The sequence below is a fragment of the Paroedura picta genome, chromosome 4, assembly GCF_049243985.1.
Source record: "Paroedura picta isolate Pp20150507F chromosome 4, Ppicta_v3.0, whole genome shotgun sequence".
NCBI lineage: Eukaryota > Metazoa > Chordata > Lepidosauria > Squamata > Gekkonidae > Paroedura > Paroedura picta.
In genome coordinates, this window is record NC_135372.1 from 33,855,928 (window position 1) to 33,869,559 (window position 13,632).

The 13,632-nt window shown below is 46.4% G+C and overlaps 1 long non-coding RNA gene across 2 annotated transcripts in view; it reads right to left on the minus strand.

Annotated features, from left to right (window-relative positions):
• The window catches only part of LOC143836740 (uncharacterized), a 51,203-nt gene extending 38,311 nt beyond the window's left edge, over positions 1 to 12,892 (minus strand). Inside the window, exons 1-2 of one of the 2 annotated variants that reach the window (XR_013230699.1) lie at positions 12,650 to 12,892; positions 8,696 to 8,779 (exon numbers count right to left, since the gene is read on the minus strand). This is a non-coding gene — a long non-coding RNA (uncharacterized LOC143836740). The remainder of the gene's footprint in view (positions 1 to 8,695; positions 8,780 to 12,649) is intronic. The other variant, XR_013230700.1, reaches the window with a different exon arrangement.
• Between the last annotated feature and the right edge of the window lie 740 nt (positions 12,893 to 13,632).

The following is a 13,632-nucleotide window of genomic DNA, read 5'->3' on the forward strand; positions in this document are numbered from 1 at the left end:
AGACTGACTCAGCCTTCCATCCTTCCGAGGTCGGTAAAATGAGTACCCAGCTTGCTGGGGGGTAAACGGTAATGACTGGGGAAGGCACTGGCAAACCACCCCGTATTGAGTCTGCCATGAAAACGCTGGAGGGTGTCACCCCAGGGGTCAGACATGACTCGGTGCTTGCACAGGGGATACCTTTACCTTTACCTTTTTAACTAAGAGAGAGGCACATGAGACATGTCCTCTGTAGTGGTCCAACCAGCCTTGACTATTCCAGACTTGCGATTGGGTGTGCATAAGGGGCCCAGAGGGCTGCTAGACCGATAACGGCAATGGCAAACCACCACTGCTTGTGTCTGAAGGTCTGTAGTGTGCATCATGTAGTGTGCATCATGCAGCAGCATATCCTACATAGGTCATCAGAGGAGACATGTAAGAAGCATATTTAGATAACCAACTTCCTGGTGTTTTTCAAATAAGGATCTCCTCCAGCATCCTGATTGACTCAGTGGAAGACTTCCTGCTCCCTTGAACACACTTCCTCCCTGCTTGCCTCCAGAACAGCAGTTAGTCAGTTAGCTTGTTGTTCTTGAAGACCTCCACTGAGCAAACCGGGACACAGGAGGAAGCACCGCCTGCTTAAGGAATAAATAGTTTTACTGAGAAGAGATACAACTATGCAGCAGAGAAAACCCCAGCCGTTGGTTGGGAATCTGCCCCCGCCCCAAGAAATGCCTGTTCAATTACCAACCAAGGGAATCACTTGTAAGATGTTCTATCCCTCTGCCTCTGTGACATTGACTGCATCTCTGCTTCTTTTCAAACAGGAGCAGGCACCAATAGATGTAGCATGGAATTGGGACTTTGAGCTGCAGGATACACACAACCTGGACACTTTCTCCATCTTTGTGAGGCTTCTTCTGAGACTTCCATCTTTTTGATTGATTCCTCTTTGATTTATTGTGCCGGTTGTCAACCGAGTCTATCCCCCGCTTCGAGGACAGTCAGCCAGAGCGGCTGTCAGCTTTCTCACCAAGGTCTGCGTCGAAAACTGCCCTTCAACCTCCTGGATGCTAAAAGCCAAGAGGCTAAAAGCCAAGACAGGCATCTCTTTACCTGACATGGCATTATTAGTTCTCTTTTTTAAATTACAAATTCATTTTAAATGTAAAAGAACCTAACGATCAGGATCCCGACAACGGAACACAGAATACAAATTTAAATAATATCTTGGAGAAGTCGTTAATAAATGGTGCCCCATATTTTCAGCACACAAGTCAGCTTGGTGTAGTGGTCAAGAGTGGCGGCCCCGCTCCTCCACATGCAGCCGGCTGGGTAACCTTGGGCTAGTCCTAGTCCTCTTAGAGGTGTTCTCACAGAGCAGTTCTATCAGAGCTCTCTCAGCCCCACCTACCTCACAGGGTGGCTGTTGTGGGGAGAGGAAAGGGAAGGCGTTTGTAAGTTGCTTTGAGACCACTTTGGGCAGTGAAAAGAGGGGTATGAACAACAACGCTTCTTCTTCTTAATGAATCTGCCTTCTGGTGGGCATCTTGCTTGATCCATCACGGCCAGGATTGTCTACTTAAACGGGCAGCTGCTGTCCAGGGTCTTAAGAAGAGGTCTTTCACATTACCTGCTACCTGATCTTTCTAAGTGGAGATGCCAGGCATTGAACCTGGAGCCTTGTACATGCCAAGCAGATGCTCTAACATTGAGTCCTGCCCCACTAAAATGAATATTTCATAATTATGTGGACCCTCCCCTCCCCATTTTTTCAGTCGGTCTGGCCACTTCTACCACTCTTCATATCCTAATAAGCAATTCTTTAAGGGGTGTGGCCTTTTATTCTTGCCTTCTGAGTGCTATGTATTTCTAGGCCATAAACAGGTCACAGATCAATTTATTATGATGCTTATTAATCTGTCCTTTTAAGATTCAGTATCATCTACTTTGGCTGTCAGCCAGAGATTAAGCGTTTTCCCCCCCAAATAAAATATTTTATATTTTAGTCTATTCAGCAGTTTATAAACCATAATCTAAACCAATGAAGCAAGGCTAGAGAAATGGAAAATAAATCTAGGTGTATAGGTTTCTTGATGGCCCTGGAAGGGCTTCCCAAATGGGTGGGAGTTAATTAATTTTTTTTTTGAATTTGTTAACCATTTATTGGATGAGATAACCATATATAGTCATGTTGACTGCTCCCCCAATGGCCAATGATGGGCCTGGGAGTGAGGAGGGTGGGAGGGGCTCTGGGTGGGCGTGTCCACAGCTCCGCTTCCCAACCATATTCTGCATAATCATGCAACTTCTGGGGTTTCTCAAAGCCTGAAGAATGTTTCAGGGGGTTTGGCATGGAAAACAAATTGAGAAAGGCTGGTAGAGACATTTAAATGGCCAAAAGATCCAACATGCGCCTGCAACAACTGAATTACGAACAACTAGAGATGATTATGAATATCTAAGAACGAAAATAGAATGTAAGAAAAAGGTTTTTAGGTCCCACTTTTCTCTACCTTCAAGAGTCTCAGAGCGGTTTATCTAATCTAAACCCATGAATGCAGCTGTCAGCCGCCAGGTGGTGTCTAGAGATCTCCTTGGATTACAAATGATCTCCAGGCAACAGAAACCAGGGCTGATTCTGCGCTTATTTTGTTTTTTCCGTTGTGGATCCTGCTAAATTCAGATCGATTTGAACTTAGGTCTTCCTCTATCTCCCCCCCCCCATTGAAACAGAAAGTATTCTGCACTTGATTGGGGAAGCTCAGAGTAGGGAGGGGAGCAAAGCACAGCAGGGGTCTCTTTCTTTTTTTGAACAAGGTGGGGGGAGAGGATTGGAGACAGCAAAGGAGAGGGAAATAACAAGAGGCAAATCTCTCAAAGTTAGGGCTTCTGGAGCACAGTCACTTTAAGACAAGCCTTGAAACCGAGAACCAGGAAGTCTTTGAACTGATGCCCTGGCCATTCAGGGGAGACTGTTTGCTACAAGGCATAGAGAAGAGAGTTAATTCACAAAAAACAAAAATCTGCACACTAACGTATGCCAATTTTTCAAATATCGAGGGTTATACCCACCTCTGGATATTGCGGGGGAAAGGTAGGGTCACTCCAGATCAATCATGCATGTTATGGAGGGAAAATTTAAAGCATCCAAAATGAAAATGGAAATCAAATTCAATGTAGACGGGAGGGATTCATTTGAACTGGGAGTGGGGGGCAAAGGCCTGTGTAGACTACACTCCTTTCATAGTTGCTTTGGAAGATGGATTCGATGGAATTTTATTCCAGTGAATTCCCTCCTGCCCTCAAATGCTACCCTTCTCAGACTGTATCTCCAAAATGTCCAGGTATTTCCCAATGGAAAGATGACTATGAAGAAGAAGTGCTGGGTTTTTTACACTCTGCTTTTCACTACCCACTACCCAACATGGCTTGCAAACACCTTTCCCTCCCTCTCCCCGCAACAGACACCCTGTGCAGTAAAGCAAGAGAGCTCTAAGAGAACTGTCACTAGCCCAGGTTCACCCAGCTGACTGCATGCAGAGGAGTGGGGTATCAAATACAGTTCTCCACCCTTCTTTAACTGCTACACCACGCTGGCTCTCTGAAGCAGGATTTGCATCGTGTGCCACTTTGGCTGCCTGTTCAGCAGAAAAGAGGGGTATAAACCAGAGAGCATCACTTTTTTTAGACCTGGGGTGGGCTTACGGTAGCTCAGCCATGCCGGCAGCCTTGGCACGATATATCTGATGCCCGGGCAAATAAAAACAACTTGTATGAAGCGCCACAAAGCTGTGTTTTTTCATTATGTAAATGGAGCACAGTGGGACAATTAATTGATTATTCAATTACTGTGGCTCTCTCTAATGTCTTGGGAAGATGAGAGAACCTTATCAAGACCCTCCAGTGACTGTGTCGTAATAAGGGGGTGGGGGGGAGGAAGTATAATCCTGCTTACCCATCCCCAGCGCAATTCATGGTTTACTTCGGAGAGGGGGAAAGAAAGTACCCCAGAGACCTCCGTGTTGCTCCCAAAGAAACATCACTTTTTGTTTACCCATTAGCTCTGCGTACACCATCAAATTGCCTAAGTGGGACTGAATTACACTGATAATATTTCAGCCTGCAATTTGGGAGGAGGGTACCCAATCCTTGTGTTGTTTACTCAGTGGAAAGACTATATTGAATGGCTGAGTTACGGTTTAGACACAGAAGACAAGAGACAAAAGAGCAGAGAAATCACAGGAAAAAGAGTAATAGAACTGTTGGCAGGAACCCACTGTGCATTATAATGGTGTACCTAAAATATGGTTTTGGCGGTGGTAAAACACACACGTATAAAGTAGCCTAAGTTGGAATATGCAAGACCTGTAGTTTGCAAGACAGGGCAGAACATACAGATTGTCCTGGGGATATCAGAGAAGGTCTATATTCAGCATAGTTAGGATATGAACTTTGGGGAGGAAGAAAGAAATCCCCCCGGATACTTTCAAATAGGCTGGTGATCCCTGCCCTCCAGGACGTTCACCTGGCCCTGGCCCCCACTTGGGGGAATGAGCTCTCAGAAGAGCTAAAGGCCCTGCTGGGGCTGGTTCAGTTCTGCAGAGGCTGTAAGACAGAGCATATCTGCCAGGCTTTTGGTTGAGGCCAGGCTGACAGAAGATCTGCCCCTCCCTGGAAATCTCCCGCTGGAACCTCCCATTGGTAACATCACCCCTGGAGACATGGCAGAATGGGAGGGTTGCGGGAGAGTATTGTGGGTCTGGGAAGTTATGAGCCTGGGGGGGAGGGGGGCCGAGGGGGCCCTCCCGCACCCAGCCACCTGACCGCTAGCGCCCACTGCATTTGGGCTACAGCGGGCCTTAAAACTAGTAATAAATGATGGGTGGATGTGAGACATTTGGGTTTCCTGCTGGGCTCTGTGAGCATGGTGGGAGAAAATATCGCAAATGACTTACGGGTTTCAAAAGCAAGAGATGAACAGAGGTGGTTATCTGTGGCCTGCCTCTGGTCTCACATCCAAGGTTTAACTGAGGCCGACCCTGCTTAGCTTTTGAAATATAACTAGAACAGGCTAGTCAAAGAATCCTTGAGCTGAAAGGGGCCATACAGGCCATCTATTCCAACCCCTGCTCAGTGAAGGATTAGCCTCAAGCATCCAGGATGAGTCTCATCCAGCCGCAGCCTGAAGATTGCCAGTGATGGAGAGCTCACCACCTCCCTAGCCAGCCATTCCCTGAACTGTTGTTCTTGTTGTTAGGTGCGAAGATGTGTCCAACCCATCGCAACCCCATGGACAATGATCCTCCAGGCCTTCCTGACCTCTACCATTCCCTGGAGTCCATTTAAGCACGCACTGACTGCTTCAGTGACTCCATCCAGCCACCTCATTCTCTGTCATCCCCTTCTTCTTTTGCCCTCGATCGCTCCCAGCATTAGGCTCTTCTCCAGGGAGTCCTTCCTTCTCATGAGGTGGCCAAAGTATTTGAGTTTCCTCTTCAGGATCTGGCCTTCTAAAGAGCAGTCCGGGCTGATCTCCTCTAGGACTGACCAGTTTGTTCGCCTTGCAGTCCAAGGGACTCACGAGAGTCTTCTCCAGCACCAGAGTTCAAAAGCTTCCCTGAACTAATCTTAGATAAAAAGCCTTTCCCCAAGATCCAGCTGATACCTTTCCACTCATAATTTAAATCCAGATCCTATTTTGTGCCTCCAAGAAGAACCACTTCTCGCCCTCCTCTAAGCGACAACCTTGCAAGATTCGTCAAGCGAGCAATCATGTCCCCCCGTCAGCCTCCTCTTCTCCATACTGACCATTCCCAGCTCTTCAGACTTTCCCCGTAGGGCTTGGACTCCAGACCCCTGATCATCTTCATTGCTTTCTTCCACACTTGTCCATGTCCTTTTTGAAGGGAGGCCTCCAGAACATAGCATATAATATTTGCTATTTGGGCTCAGAGCCTACTGTTGGAATATGCAAGATCTGCAGTATGCATGACTGAACAGAATATAAAGAATGTCCTACAGGGGGCACTGGAGGAGATGTGTATTTAGCATAGTTATCGTAGGAACTTCCTGGGATTTTTTGAATACTCTCCTCCCCTGTCCAGATTGGCTCACTGGAAACGCCCTGCTCCTTTGAGCACAGATCCTCCCTGCTTGCTTCCTCAACAGAAATAATGTATTGCAGAACAGTTAGATAGTCTGGATTCTTTCTCTCCTCTCTTTCTATACATAGTTGTTCCTCTCTGCAATAAAACTAATTTATTCTTTGAATCCTCCTGGATGCTCTGCATATTTAAACTTGGCCAAGACCTCCATCACTCTCTTAGCTCATGAATACTCGCCGTCCGTGTTTCTCCTAACTAAAATTAAAATAGTAAACAGAGTCTGGTTCTGTCATCCTTTCTGCCCTCCCTGCACATACGCCGAATTGTCCCTTCTTTCCTCCATCTGACTTCTGCTCTGTAAAGAAGGCAGGAACATGGCTCTAATTAACAGAACTGGGGCGCGGGAATGAGGCCCAATCAATTATGTTGCATTTGCTTTCATCATACTTGCCAGCCGTTGGTGAATCCTCTGACAGTTTGAGTGCAACATTTTCAGAAGCCTTCGGTGAATCAATAATAAGTGACGCTCATAAATATTCATATTTTGCAAAGATCCCCTCTCTAGATTGGCTCAGGGGGGAGGGTATTATCGCAACCCTCAAAGAAGCTGGAGAATTCAGACTCCGTGCAATTCAGGTGGAGGCCTGAAGAGGAGGAGGAGGAGGAGAACGCGTGTCAAGAGCTTCAATGACACAGGAGGAAGAGGGAGGGAGGGAGGGAGGGAGGGAGAACATATTACAGCATGGCTTGAATGTGGCTCAGCCTGTATTCAAAGTTATCCATAAAGGTCTACCTGGTATTCACCAGGAACACTGCAGATTTTGACTGTCAAACGTTCCTCGTTCAAACACGCCAGTCAGCTGTTAGCTAATTACTTTGTTTAGTGTCATGGTTAAGAGTAGTAGCCCCTAATCTGGAGAACCAGGTTTGATTCTCCATGACTCCTTCACATGGAGCCAGATGGGTGACCTTAGGCCAGTCCCAGTTATCTCAGGGGTCTCTCACTGTGACTGGCAGCCATTCTCCAAGGTCTCAGGCTGAGGTCTTTCATATTACCTACTACATGATCTTTTCAACAGGAGCCGGCCAAGCTGACGCTCTACTACAAAGCCATGGGTCCTCCCTCCCTAAAGATGTAATTCAGCCAGATGGCTGAGATGCCTTCAGCCACCAGTACAGTTCCCAGAATTGTTCGCACGAAGCCACAAGAATTAAACTTGGAGAAAACCTATATATGTCAGTGATGCATGTATGCCTTCAGCCTCTCGGGATTCAAATGTTTACATTGCAAAGCTCAATTTAATGCAACATATCCATGGAAACCAAAACCAGGAGGGTGGCAGCATTGTAGCAACATGTTTCACCTTAACATAAGCCTCTTTCTTTGTATAAAAGCCCAAATGTATATCTGTACAGTTGAAAACCTTGAAAAGGTGTGTGTGTAGGGGGGGGGGGTTATTTACGCATTTATATAGGGATTTATTTATATAGGAACTTACATTCCTCATCTTCACTCGAAGTTCACAGGGCAGGTCACAACAATGCAAAATAAAATAATAGAAGCTGCATTAAAAAGATTCAAAATATAACTCACCTGCCTGCCTATCTCCCCACTCCCTCCCACCCTAGAAGGACAGCACACAACACCCAGAGAGGAAAGTAGATAGCAAAGGGCTGGTGGTGTGTTTTCAGCAGGCACTGAAAACCATAATGTAGGTGCCTGGCGAATCAGCAGAAGGGGGCTGTCACCGCCCCTCAATCAGAGAGGGTGGAATTTCAAGAAGGCTCTCTCCTTGAGATCTCAGTGAACGGGCAGGTCTGTATGGGAGAAGATGCTCTTTCAAATTACTGGGTTCCGAATTGAGGAGACAGCCCACCTAGTCTTCCTACACTTGCACATGAAGAAGCCCTTAGCAATTCCAAGTGAGTGCAAGTATTTGGGAGGGAGGGGGGGCATCAGTTGCTAGTACGATGTCACTCTGCTGCAGGTCTCCATTGGTATGTTGCAAACAAGTGGGGAGCATGAAACAGGGTCAGCTTACATGCCACAGAATATGCCTGCCTGTGCATGGAACCATGTAGTATTCATCATTAGGATTAGGTAAATTTAGGTGGGGATTTGTAGATCGGGGTGGGGCAAAATGGAGCTCTTCCACCAGGTATATGGTTGGGGCCAGTGCTAGAGCAGGTGGTATGGATCCCCCTTGATATTGGCGTCAGACATCTTGACACAGGTTGGTCCCTCCCTATGCCGTCCTTGTAAGGTCTTTCGCCATATGAAGTTTTGCCATCCGTTTGGGGTTGTAATATTGTCAATTGGGGTTTTATTGTTGGATTATTGTTTTGAGAGCGGAGGGCTATAAATCCAACGAATGAATGAATGAATGAATGAATGAATGAATGAATGAATGAATGAATGAATGAATGAATGGGAATAAATTTGATGTTGAAGAGGTTGTGATGTCACTCGTTCCTTTTTCCCTATGTGGTAGTCTTGGGAAGGCGCTAAAAAGTTCTGGGTAGAAGTACATGGTGTGATGGAAACAATTCTAAAAATTAAGTCCCCTTTAGGCCCCAGATGTTTGCTTTTCCTCCCAACTTGCCTGAAAATGCCAGAGAATTTTTCTTCCCTGCGACCGCAGCAGCCAGGCTTTCTGTCGCATCTAGATGGAAGCAGCAGGAATTGCCTGGAGTGGATATACAATTAGATTCGAGAATTGGCCACAATGGCGAAAAATGATTAATCTAGTAAACAGAAGGCCATTGGAAGAAATTAATGATCACTGGGACTCCTTCCTGGATTTTGTGGATCAGTAAAAGGATGTTCTCTGCCTTTCATATATTATAACGACTGTTGTAAAGGAATAATTAAGAACATTAATAGTAGAATATTCACAAGGAAAATGCGGAGTAGAGATGTTAATGTATTATGTACTATGAAATTTCATGGGGAAACTATTCATCTTTTGTTTACAAGTTCTATTCAAATGTACTTTTATTTATGTTTCCATCCCATTCATTCAAAATCATTTTAAAAATTAAAAAGGGGGAGGCGGGAACTGGAATACCAAGTCCACTGTCAGCCTGTGCAATCTAGAGACAGACTCAGCTTGTGGCCCCGCTCCAATTTCAATATATTTTTGGAGGTTGAGAAATATCCTTGTAGCAATTATTCAACGCAAACAAACAACAGTCATGCAGAGCAGTGCAAGAGCTACGATATCACCACAGGTCAGCATGAAACATGAAAAGTACCATTGATTACATGACTGTAAAAATCAGAAAATCAGACATGAGCAACAATTCATAAAATTCTAAAATATACATTATCCTTCGAAGGTACTAGGTAATTTGAGGGTGGCAAAATAGAATTTGGCAGCACAAGCACTAATCTGGGGTTTCTCATCCCTTAAAAGTTTCTTTATCTTCTTCTCTAAAATCAGACCCGAGAACCTCCATAATATAGATTGTAATAATTGATACTGTATGATAGTGTTCAGTAGAGCAAAAAAACACTATTTGCTTCTACCTGTCGACTAACACAGGGGCATCATTTCCAAGGGAGAGGGATTCCTTAAATCAGCCTTCTAGTCCTGTTGCAGGTAGGGGTGAGCTTCTGGCCAGAGAAAATGATTCAAATCTGGCCACATTAGCCTGTATAGCAAGTGATAAGAACCTTCGATTGCACCTTCAAGATGAGTTTTTCCTTCCGCATAGAGCAGCCTTTCTCAACCTTTTTACCACTGAGAAACCCCTGAAACGTTTTCCAGGCTTCGAAAAACCCCAGAAGTGGTGTGATCGTGCAGAATATGGTTGAGGATCATATCTGTGTACACTCCCCTTCACACCCCCTCCATCACTGGCCATTTTGGGAAGCGGGCGGGTCAACCAGACTGTGCATGGTCATATCACCCTATAAATGTTTAACAACTTTAAAAATATATATAACAAATTAATTAACTCCACCCACTCAGGATACCCTCCAGCCATTCAGGAAACCCTTCATGGGCAAAACGGCAGGACACACGTTTGAATAAAGAATGGTCTGTAGCATCGAGTTGTCCCCCTTGATTTGTGGCAGAAGAAGAGTTGGTTTTTATGCCCCACTTTTCACTCCCTGGAGGAGTCTCAAAGCAGCTTACAATCTCCTTCCCTTCCCCTCCCTACAGCCAACGCCCAGTGAGGTAGGTGAGGCTGAGAGAGCTCTGAGAGAACTGTGATAGGCTCAAGGTCACCCAGCAGGCTTCATGTGCAAAAGGAGTGGGGTACTGAACCCTGTTCTCCAGATTGGAGTTTGCTGTTCTTAACCACACTGGACATCCCCCACTGGTATATTCTGCATCCAAGACAAAACATAAGCATGCAAGAGCTGTTCTGCGGCGTCAGCTACTCCATTGTTACATGGAGTTCTGGTGCTACCCCTTCAAGAATTCCAGTGAGCCAGGGAATCCGGTTGCATCTGGATGTATGGGGAATTGTATACTACTGTCCCTTACAGAGATGGGATTGTGTGAAATCAGGAGCCCCAGTCCAGGAAGCAGGCCCAGTTTAAAGATCCGCAGGGCCCATAGCACCAAAGTCAGTCTAAGAATTCATGGGGCCCTAGCAGAGTACAGCTGGCACACTGACTTGTGCACACTATCTCCGTTTGGCTATCAGATTTGGCGCCCAACACAAGCATGAGTATTTGGCTCAGGGAGGAATTGGGCTCGACACATATGCACTGCTGAAGGCACAAAAGAATCCTAATTTTTATGCTTGACCACAGAAGAAGGCCGTTTGGCTGAAACATGTATGGTCGGGGTTGCATTAGGTCTGTCTTTGACATAAATGTGTGATCTTATTCTATCTCGCGTCTACTACAGGAGGCCTGCAAGTGTTTTTTAATTCAATTGTAATAAATACATGTATTCTCCTATATTTGACATACATGTTTGTTATATATTAAGACAGCATTACGGGGTCCTTTGATCTGGAATTCTTCAAACTCCAGGTTTCTGCCAACCTCCAGGTTTGGTCTGGAGATCTCTCAGGATTACAACTGATCCCCAGACATAAGCGATCTTTTCCCCTGGAGAAAACAGATATATGGGTGGGTGGTCTCTATCACATAATACCTTGCTGTGGCCACCCCCCTCCCTAAACAAATCTGGGCTTGCCAGATTTGGGTTGGGAAATTCCTGGAGATTTTGAAGGCAGAGGCTGAGAAGGGTGGGGCTCAGGGAGGGACTTCAATGGGGTATAACGCCATACGTTCCACCTTTCAAAGGGGCTGGTTTCTCCAGGAGAACAGATCTCTCTCACCTGGAGATTGGTTGTAACTAGGGATGGGCAATTTGGTTTGGACAAACCGAATGGTACCCAAATCAGTGCAGATTCGGGTACTTTGCAGACCCATCCAAGAAGAATTGCCCATCCCTGTAATTTAAACTGGCTGAATTAGCGGTTTCTGAATCGTGATTCGGCCATAATGTGTGAGGGGAGAGAGCATGCTCTCTCTTTCCCTGCCCCACCTTCCCAGGCTGTGCCTTATAGGCAGGGGCAGGAGGCATGGCTGGCTGATTGGTGCACCCTTTAAATGCTTCCCCCGCCTGGCTTTCTCAGGCAGTGGAGAAGCTCTTAGCTGCCTGGAAAGATAGGGAAGGGGAGAGCTATGTGCACAGGAAAAAAACCTGCACTATTTCACATTTCACCAAAACCAACCCAGTGAATGGCGATTCAGAGTAATTTGGATTTGGCCAAATTGATTATGGCCAAATCCAAAACGGTCCGATTTTTTCTCTCTATGGACATGCCTAAGTGCAACCAAAGGAGCTCTCCAGTCACTACCTGCAAGTTGGCAACCCGACCCTAAACCCTTTCCCTGCCAGGATCGACCCCCCCCCCCCCCCCGCAAAAAAAAAAAGCTCCAGAAATTTCCCAACCCACTTTTGGCAACCCTACTCATTGCTATAACAGGACATTCAGGACTCCATTTCCAACTGCAACCAACCAAATGCCTTTTCCTTTTGTTTCCTTAGGAAGCAGGGTTGCCAGCTCTGGGTTGGGAGATACCTGGAGACTTTCAGGGTGGAGCTAGGAGTGGGAGGAGTTTTGATTGGGGAGGGACCTCAGTGGAGTAAAATGCGACGGAGTCCACCGTCCAAAGCAGCCATTTTCTTCAGGGAAGCTGATCTCTGTCGCCTGGAGATGAGCTATAATTCCAGATCCCCAGGTCCCACCTAGGTTGCCAGCTCTGGATTCAGAAGTACTTGAAGACTATGGGGAGGAACAGGGAGTGGGTGAGATTTGGGATGGGGGTAGGATACTATGGGGTATAATGCTATAGAATCCGCCCTCCATAGCAGCTATTTTGCCCAGGGGAGCTGATCTATGTCGCCCAGAGAGGAGCTATAATTCCAAGGGATCCCCAGGTCCCACCTGGAGGCCAGCATCCCTATTAGGAAAGCAAAGTTTTGCTTCCTCCTCCACAAACAATCTCTCTCTCTCTCTCTCTTCTCGGCGGCCCCGTGCGACGCTGCGTCTGGCTTTTGTTCCTGATAACAGACGCACCTTACCTCGCCCTTAAATTGGCATATCGTTTTCTTTTGCACTTTCTCTTTTTTCCTTTGTCGCTGCATTTGCATATGCATGCCGGGGCCCATTCATACGTCTCATCTCCATAAACAAGACGGAGGAGAAGAAGAAACATCTGCTTCCTGCTTTAACTCTCGTTGGGAGATGGCTTTTTGGGAGGGGGGGATCGGAGCGGGAAGCGCAGGCTCTCCTCGTTTGTGTGTGCTGCGGAGCCATCTGCTGGGCAGAAGGACGACGACGCTACAGTTTAAAGATTCGCAGGGCCCATAGCACCTGGACGGTCTCTCCACAACCTTCCTAGAGAAGAACTAAGTTCGAGCCCAGCAACGCCTTTAAGACCAGCTCAGTTTTATGCCAGGTGTAAGCTTTCATGTGCATGCATGCTTCTTCACAACAGCTCAGATTGAACTCAAACGTTGTTCTTCCTGGATCGGTGTTTCTCAACCTGTGGTTCAGGACCCAAATGTGGCCCTTAATTTATTTTGTTGCCTTATCACTTATAAGATTCCCTAGAGCAGTGCTCCTCAACCTCCCTAATGCCACAACCCTTTAATACAGTTCCTCATGTTGCAGTGACCCCCAACCATAAAATGATGCAAGGGGTCTTTCACGGGAATTAAACCGAAACTAACCAATGGCGTGAAGATCCCTTGTTCATGATTGTATATTAATTGGGTTTTTTTCCCGGGGTTTCTCAGTTCAGTTCTGCCTCTTGTCCCACCATGCCAATCTAGCTCTTTTTCACTGATCTAGGCAGATGAACACTCTATCTTGATCTACCCCGCAAGGCTGTTGTGTGCATGATGCCCCCCTCCCGGCCAAGCTGCTCACCCTGCCATGACCCCTGGGAAAGGGGTCCCGACCCCCAGGTTGAGAATCACTGCCCTAGAGGATGGTTACCTTTTTGGGCCTTTGATTTTAGTATACCCAAGATATATGTCTTAAAATACAAGGTTGCTTGCTG